The 8540-nt window shown below is 40.3% G+C and overlaps 1 long non-coding RNA gene across 1 annotated transcript; it reads right to left on the minus strand.

The window, feature by feature from the left end:
* Positions 1 to 530: 530 nt before the first annotated feature.
* LOC129923574 (uncharacterized) lies at positions 531 to 3809 on the minus strand. Its single transcript, XR_008775541.1, has 3 exons — positions 3552 to 3809; positions 2316 to 2412; positions 531 to 557 (listed from the first exon to the last, which is right to left on the minus strand). It is a non-coding gene; the product is annotated as an uncharacterized LOC129923574 (long non-coding RNA).
* Positions 3810 to 8540: the final 4731 nt, after the last annotated feature.

Here is an 8540-nt window from a genome sequence, read left to right on the forward strand (position 1 = left end):
CTATTGGCTATATCCGCATTTCCATAGTGTTAATAAGCAAAGGAGATTATTTTTGACAGAAGTGGAATAAGCTCAATTTATACTTGTGTAGAGAATTAGATCGTCGCTTAAAAGATTGAAACTAACAATAGATAACTATAAAACCTACTATTGTCATAAGCACTTCACTGGCATAGTACTTAGTAACATATTACTTTTTTTATATACATTAAATGCATTTAAAAAGCGATCACTGTAACATAAGCTCAGATATCCCTCTTTCGCCCTTCCCCCAGCCAATCTGTTTTTCCAATTCCAATCTAAAAGTATGAAATTGCAATAAACAAAAAACAAAAAAGTAAAAATATTTCTAATCGCCCGGATCGTTAGTAAGTGACTAGTATTCCTATCTATAACCTCTCATGAAACTGACCTGATTTCCATAGTTTCCGTATCCATTCTGTGAAATGAAATTAAAAACTAATCAGTTTATTTATTTAAACATAAGAATATATAATATGCTATCTCTATGTAAGATACATAATACTTACCATATAGGGTCTACCGTGGTACGTATACTGAAATGAAAAAAAACAACAAGGTTACAAAGACAGTTTGTGTGGAAACAAAAAATCAAAGTCGGCCACCGAAGTGGTCCACCCAGTCATGTAAAAAGACAGGTTTCAATATTTTCAGAAAGAACATTAGAATGAAATTCTATCAAAGACAAAATGACAGAGAAGAATGGAGAAAGAAGTCTGACAGATCTTGTGTGGTGCCCCAGCGGTCCAGCAGACCAAAGGATATTTGAAAGTGTATGTGAAGTTAGATGTGAACCTGGCCTAACTGATGTCTTTTAATGAATATCTCATTGATGTACTTGTTTTGTCAAGGGTCAATCTATTAACAATCTCTTAACAAATCCTCAAGAAAAAAACAATTCTGTACAAGATGAAAACAACTAAATTCCTTTAGTTTAGTGTTTTTCTCTAGCCGAGGGCAATGCAGTTCATGCGGTAATATGAAACACTACTTATCAATTGTTGTTTTAAATTATGTCCAACTTATATGCAAACTAAATAGTTTTTTTCTCTAAAAGTAAACATTTTTTTGTGTGGGTAAAAGTACAATTGTAAAAAAAAAATAATTTTTGACAAAAAATCTAAAACTATTTGCAAAATGTTTTTAAAATTTGGTAAGCATTTATCTCCCCTACTAAAGAGCCTTCCGAGATTGTTACTATTAATAGTGAATAGTAGTAAAAGTGGTGCATTTTTATAAAAAAATAAAAATAAAAAATAGATTTTTTCGCTTTCAGAAAAGAAGAAAGTAGCCGTCGCATCAGAACTTTGAATAGTCTAAAATATTACGATGTCGGATTTTCACTATTTTTTCTAGTTTACGAGAACTGAACGTGACAGACGGACGGGCGGACGGACGGACAGACATTCCATTTTTTATAGGTCAACGTTGTCGTGCGCGCGTGAAGTTTTCTTATTGTGTTTAATAGTTGTGTTTTAATGTATGGGAAGTAGTTTGTATTAGGCGCGTTTTGTTGTCTAGAATAATCTGTATGTTTACGTCACCCATAGTTCCCGCAGTGGAGAGAGCTGTTTTGTTAGCTGGTTATCTGTTTCCCCGTTTTAACGGTACGTAAGTACGTAGTTATAGTAAGTAGGCTGATCTTTTGGTATGGGTGTTGCTAATGAAAAGTTCTTTGTTGTAGCGGCAGCGCTAGATCCAGGTTTTCTTTTCGTTTTAGGGTGTTAGGCTTGGGGCTATGGGAAAGAGTGTCGCCTTCTCGCCATTGGAGCCGTGTCTTTAACTAGCGTTGTCTGTGGTGTATGTAGGGCGCCGAGATGGAGTGTGGAGTGTGGAAGGTGTGCTATCGGTGTGTTATTTGAACAATCATTAATGTAATGTTTACCACAATGAGATTCACACACATGGAAATAGTTTATTAATTTGCAATTAAGTATTATTAAATATTGTTCACGTTGACAATTGTTGTTTAATCAGTAACGGTTCCGTTGGACATTGTTCGTTGTAAATTCATTTCGTAGTTTATATGCTAGTACTCTTTGTTTTGGTTTACACTGTTCAGGTGGGGGGAGGGGGAGAACCTAGGAACTCAACGCAAGTATATCCACCCCTAGTTAAGTAAACAGCAAACCCACCTAACAAACGTGTCCTAGCCTACACCTCCTGGACGCCAGGGAAGACAGATGCTGGTTTTGAATTCGGGGCGATCATGGCTGCAGTACGAGGTACGTCCCACGCAGCCATAAACTGCCAGCTATCTATATAAACTCTAATAAATATTAACTCTTGTTTACCTGAGAGTGGCCCATGTTCACCACAGCGAGTAGAACTACTACACAACTCCAGGACGGGATCGTTGAACACATCTTGGTTGATCACGTGATGTCAAGACTAAGACGCAAATAGATAATATTAAGACATATATATGAAATAAATAAATGAATGAAAGCTCTAAAGCTAAAATCAAAGGATATAAATACACCAGCAGCAGTACAAGAGCAAGGCTGATTATCAATTTGGTTTTCCCTCAGCCTGGCAATACATTAGATATACTATAAAATCTGAAGAGGAAGAATATGCCCACAGTTGTCAAACGCGTGATAGATTAGACTTTTAAAAATGGGTATGCCGAAGAGTGTGGAGCCAGAACAAACCTTGGTTTTACTCTGCTGTTTATGTTCAAAACTTTTAGACCTTCAATAGCAGGGGTTCTCATTATATTTTCACGGATGTTCTAAAGTACTTATAACCCTGCCATGCACACCGCCATCCAAGATAGTGCAGAAGGTGCGCACTGTTAAAGACTTGACGTTGAAACTAGGAAGAAGAAAACGAAGTTCCGCCCAAGTCTAGAACCTATGAAGAGGCTGTGTTTAATGCAGACATTGTTATCATGTGTTTCTGATGTCCCCTGAATAAAAATCTGACCCGTTGGGTCTCTTCTTATTACAGTATTTAAAGAACCCTAACTCTTCTTACCAAGTCAATGCAGATAGCTCATAAGTTTCTTTCCCTTTTTGTCTGAATAACCCTAATACTGCTTATATAATGTTACATGTCATATTTATTCGTAATATGTTTCAGTACTAAAAGCTTCAAACTACATACATGTTACATTATTAGAAAGCATATACAAACGTATTGTCTATCAAGTTGAACATACACACAAACCACTATTACCCAACTTCGTATTCTAGGATCAGGTTGAAACTTCGCACAATAATTATTGTAGATGAAGACAGATTGCACAATTATTCTTCGTCGATAATAAAATAAATGAATCAAATAAATAAATAAACCATTTAGTTAATTAATTAGTGATTAAAAGTTAATATTATTTTATATAGAAAAGGGATATAAATCTTGAAGTATTGAATTATGTGGCATTACATGTGCGGTTCTTTCCTGTATATACGCTTTGGTTTAATTATCAGTATTTTATTTTTAGTTTGATTGTTAGTTTAATTACTATGACTTCCGTAATCAAACTTTGTTTTAACATAAAAACAAAACATAACAAGATGACTTACTTTATATTTAGTAAATATATCGGCTATTCGAATCACATCCAGCACTGTTCTTTATGACCAGCCAAGTTGGAAATCAGAGACTTACTTTAGAACCTACTAATTTATAATTGACATGATTCTAGTTCAGATTATTACTGGCGTTCAATAGTTCTATATATAGTGAAAGGCGTTCAAGATTGTTCAAAACAGTAACTTTTTGAAACAAAACAATAAACATTTTGAAAAAGGTCAGAAACAGTAGGATTGTGTTGCTAGTCTCCCTTGCTTTGAGGAGATGAAAGCAAAGCGCGACTTAAAAACAAAAACAAGGTACTGCTGAGTCAGAGCTCATATAAGATCACATCCTCTAACAGTGACTCATGTTTATTTAAGTTGAAATGAGACTGCTATTTGGATAAATTTAACTACCATGGCATCGATACTAATAAATGAGTATTGGACGTCTAAAGTACAACGTCAATCAGACATAAGCATACACCTACTTCCGATGGTCCTAGGTTATCCTTGGCAAGTCGAATCAGAAACCCTATTAGTAACGAACCATGCTTTGAATTACTCCCTTAGTCCACGTGAGAGGAAGCGAGCAGTGAGTTTAAAGGTCGCCCTCTCTCTATCATATCGTTGCAGGGCCGGACTTTGGCCACTGCAGCCTATGCGGTCGCAGTGGGCCCCGCACTTTCATAGGCCCCGCGCTAATTCTAGGTGTAAATTGTTAAATTAAACCATTGTAACTTATATAAAATAACAAGGTTTCCGCTGCCTCCCGATTTTTAGGGCCTCCTGGAAATCTGTAATTGCAAAAATATATAAAAAATTCTGGAAATCTCCTGAAATTATCAAAATCTGTAAACTAAAAAAAAATCTCCAGAAAAATAGATAATATGATTTGGGCCATTTTGGGGTACCAATCTTAAGCGCGATAAAAAAATAAAAGGGCATTGTCAGCTTTCATTTAATAAAAATTTATTGCAAAGACTGAATATTCTAATACAAAATCCTTAATTTTGACATTATGGTCATCCCTACCCAGACTAGGCCCCGCGCATTCCATTTTGCATAGGGCCCTGCAATTGTTAGGGCGGCCCTATATCCTTGTCCCGATTGTCTTTCATGCAGAACTCGGCCTTCACAAGGAATGTGTTCTATTGTCTCGTCATCCTCCATACAGTGGAGGCACCGTGTGTCGTAGTTTTCCCTCCACCGTCCAAAGTAAACTTCTATTGGACAGTGACCGACTCAGAACTGGGTTAGGACGGCCTGTTCCGCACGATTAAGTTGCCACCACGCATCTTTTTTATCTGGTCTACTCATTGCCCTATGAAGATCACGGCCCTTGTCCGAAGAATCCCAGCCATCGTACCAAAGCACCAACAAACGTTTGTGGCCAGTGATCGTACACTTTGGTAAGTGGACGGTTTATCATGCACGAGTGCCGTCGCGACCGCGATTTTTGTGAGGTTGTCCGCCAAATCGTGTCTGACCACTCCCCAATGGGCGGGCACCCATTATAAGGTAATGCTCACAACGAATAGTAAGAGACGCCCTCCGACCCTTCTGACACTTCTTGTAGCCCGTCTAAGGCCTCTAGTGCGGACATCGAGTCTCTTTTGGGGGTGCCAGTGAGTCGAACTACCGCCCCATACCCAGCTTTCACAGTGCCCTCGAGAGTCTGCACAGAACCGTCCGTATCGTCGGCAGCCGAGAGCCTCCATCGGGGAAGAAAGAGCCGGACAGGGAAAGAGCAGCCCGCTCCACCGGCAGATTCGCCTCTCTGACCAGCCCACGCGCCACATGCATGAAGCAGGGCCGGTTTTTGAGATGTCTCCTACCCTCCCAGTTGTCGACCAGACTTCTGAGTGGGCATCCTTCCTCCAGCCGCATTTATCTCTCGTGAGCTAGTATGACGGCTCGCTCTCTTCGCAATTTCAACGGTAGTACGTTTCGCCATTGGCGTTGTCCGGAAAGTTCCACAGATTAGTCGTATAGCGCGGCTCTGAACAGCGTTTAGGCCTGCTAGAGTCGTTTGCGAAGCTCAGACCTGAACATGTAGACTATAGTCCAAGTGAGAGCGTATTGCACCCATGTACAGTCCTCTCAACACAATCCGCTCTCGCTCCCCACTTCGTTCCAGCTAGTTTTTTCACAATGTTTAGCTTCTCTGAAGCGTCACTTGCACCTGCTGGATATGATCGCACATAGACAGTTTCTGATCGAGGATGATCCCGAGGTACTTGGGCTTTTTATCCCATCAGGAAATCCCCGATTGTCCTAAACTTCTACGCGTCTTACTATTGAGTCATTACAGGGGACAAATGACGACTTGCCAGGCACTGCCTGTTTTCCCTCGAGAGAGGGGAATTTTAGAGAACGTCTCTTTCAACGTTCGATTCCAATTCCGTCGGCGTGGCGGAAAATAGCCTTTTTTTTTTCTTCATATTTCTGACTATTGCGGTAAGTGTAGTTCTATGAGTTTTTCAGTTAATTAAGAATTAATTGCGATAAACGATGACAAATTTGTGATTCTAATTCGGCAATTGATGAAAAAAATACATTTCTAGAAAATTGTTGATAGTTTTGGGAGCTAGAAAGCACGTATGTTTTATTTCTAGTATCTTTCTGCTAAATTAATATTTTTGTTGCAAATTAGTAATACCGGTACTTTAATAACGAATATAAAGGTGAGCAACTGGCGCCCAAACCAGTAAGCTTCGGGCAGGAGGGGCTCGTTGGCCTTGGTTGGCTACCCATCTAGGAGAAGGAAAACTCTGAATCCAAACCTCCGCTGCCTTGCGGCTTTACCCAAACACGGGAAAGGCTTCGGGAGACAACCCTGAGGAAAAATCAGGAGCTGGTGACTCTTATGCAGGTTGCTGCACACTGTGCTACATCCTGGCAGAGCCTGTGGCGCTACTGACCCCAAACTGTATCGGATAGTCCGTTCCATTGGTCTCATCAGCAGCGCGGAGAGGAGGGAACTCCTATGTGGGCGACATCGTTCCGACCATAGACAATGCCCAGGCTTTCCTCTCCCTTAGTTCGAGAGGAACCATAGTCGGTTCACCACTGAAGGAGGCCAATGAATCACACAATAGTTGGGAAAAAAAAAACAGGTATTTTCGCTGTTTTATTTATTGTATTTTATTCTGGAGTGGGGGTGGGGGGGGGCGGGGCGGGGGTAGGGAAAACCGCGAAAAATCTGAGTGTCATGCATTTCGTGTGAGATGCAAGCCCATGTGGGTTGTATGCGGACTTTCACGTGTCTAGCTAGGGCGGGAAAAAGGACAAGCAATTGAACGCAAGAACTATGAACAATTTCTGAACAAAATTTTTATATTTGTTGATATGATAACATAAAATTCGTTTTTTCTTTTTTTTTGCAATGTAACTTTTGGAAAATGAATTTTAAAAAAAGATGCCCAAGCGTTTGATCGTTGTCAGTCAAGCGTTTGATCGTTGTCAGTCAAGCGTTTGATCGTTGTCAGTCAAGCGTTTGATCGTTGTCAGTCAAGCGTTTGATCGTTGTCAGTCAAGCGTTTGATCGTTGTCAGTCAAGCGTTTGATCGTTGTCAGTCAAGCGTTTGATCGTTGTCAGTCAAGCGTTTGATCGTTGTCAGTCAAGCGTTTGATCGTTGTCAGTCAAGCGTTTGATCGTTGTCAGTCAAGCTTTTGATCGTTGTCAGTCAAGCGTTTGATCGTTGTCAGTCAAGCGTTTGATCGTTGTCAGTCAAGCGTTTGATCGTTGTCAGTCAAGCGTTTGATCGTTGTCAGTCAAGCGTTTGATCGTTGTCAGTCATGCGTTTGATCGTTGTTAGTCAAGCGTTTGATCGTTGTAAGATCATCTTTGTGTTTAGCAAGACGTTTTGTAGTCCAAAGGACGTGAACAGAACATTAGTCAAGCCGAGGTCAATCGCTATAGAAGCCCTCAACACTGACCTGCAACGTCACAACATGTGGGCAGTTTAGACCAATACCTCGTTGCCATATCACAGGTCTGTAGGACGTGGCAACGAGCTTTTGGTCTAAACTGCCCACAGATTATGACGTTGAAGGTCAGTGTTGAGGGCTTCTATAAGGAATGGTCTCGGTCAACGCTCGGTAAATGTGTATTATGAAAAATTCAATTCGTTTGAAAGTGTTAGCGAAGAAGGAAAGAATCGCGTTGGCGAAGAAGTAATGAAATGTCTTTGGCAAGAAGAATGTTTTGAAACCTCATTTCTGAATAACCAAGCCCCATTTAATTCTATTATTTAATGTTTTAACATGAATACACATTTTCAATGTCTCCTTATGTTATTAGCGACATTAGAAAAAAAATGGCCGCCTTCACGGCTTTCTTATGAGCATGTCGCATCATTACGGGGAACAGTCGCGTCACTAGGGGGGTTTGGGCAGAATCGGGTGAAACTGACCATAGTGACGCCACTGGTAGGTAGCTCTCTATTAGTTGAGAACTGGTTTGACAGTTTGTAACGTGTTGGCGTAAATGCGACCTATAATATTGGTATATATGGCTCCTACTTTGTGGTCGAAGATGAGTACAGTTCACATTTTCTATGAGCAAAGATGACTGCAGCAAAGTCCAATCCTTGCTTTAAAGTGATGGCTGCATATGTGGCATGGGTAAGTTTGGTTAGTTGCAGATAAGCCTGCTTCTTTCAGCTTTTTGTTTGCTCTGCGTTCATTCACGATGGCCAATCTCCTTGCTTCGTATCTCGTGACTCCGACACTCACAGTTTCATTCTACGAAGAACGATCGAGAGCTAGTGTTTCCCAGCTGTGAATATCAATATCACACTTCTTTAGGGACTCTTAAGGCTGTCTTTATAGCGCTTGTGCTGATCTTGGTAGTAAGACTATCATGACGGTGAGTTATGTCGCTTTCAGCTTTTAAGAAGTTACTGATAGGGACTTATGTGGGTTTTAACCCGTAAGTAGATTCTAGTGAGTGACAAGTATGTATCTATCTGGTGTACAAAAGATAATGACCTC

Source organism: Biomphalaria glabrata, chromosome 17 (genome assembly GCF_947242115.1).
Source record: "Biomphalaria glabrata chromosome 17, xgBioGlab47.1, whole genome shotgun sequence".
In the NCBI taxonomy this organism is placed as follows: domain Eukaryota; kingdom Metazoa; phylum Mollusca; class Gastropoda; family Planorbidae; genus Biomphalaria; species Biomphalaria glabrata.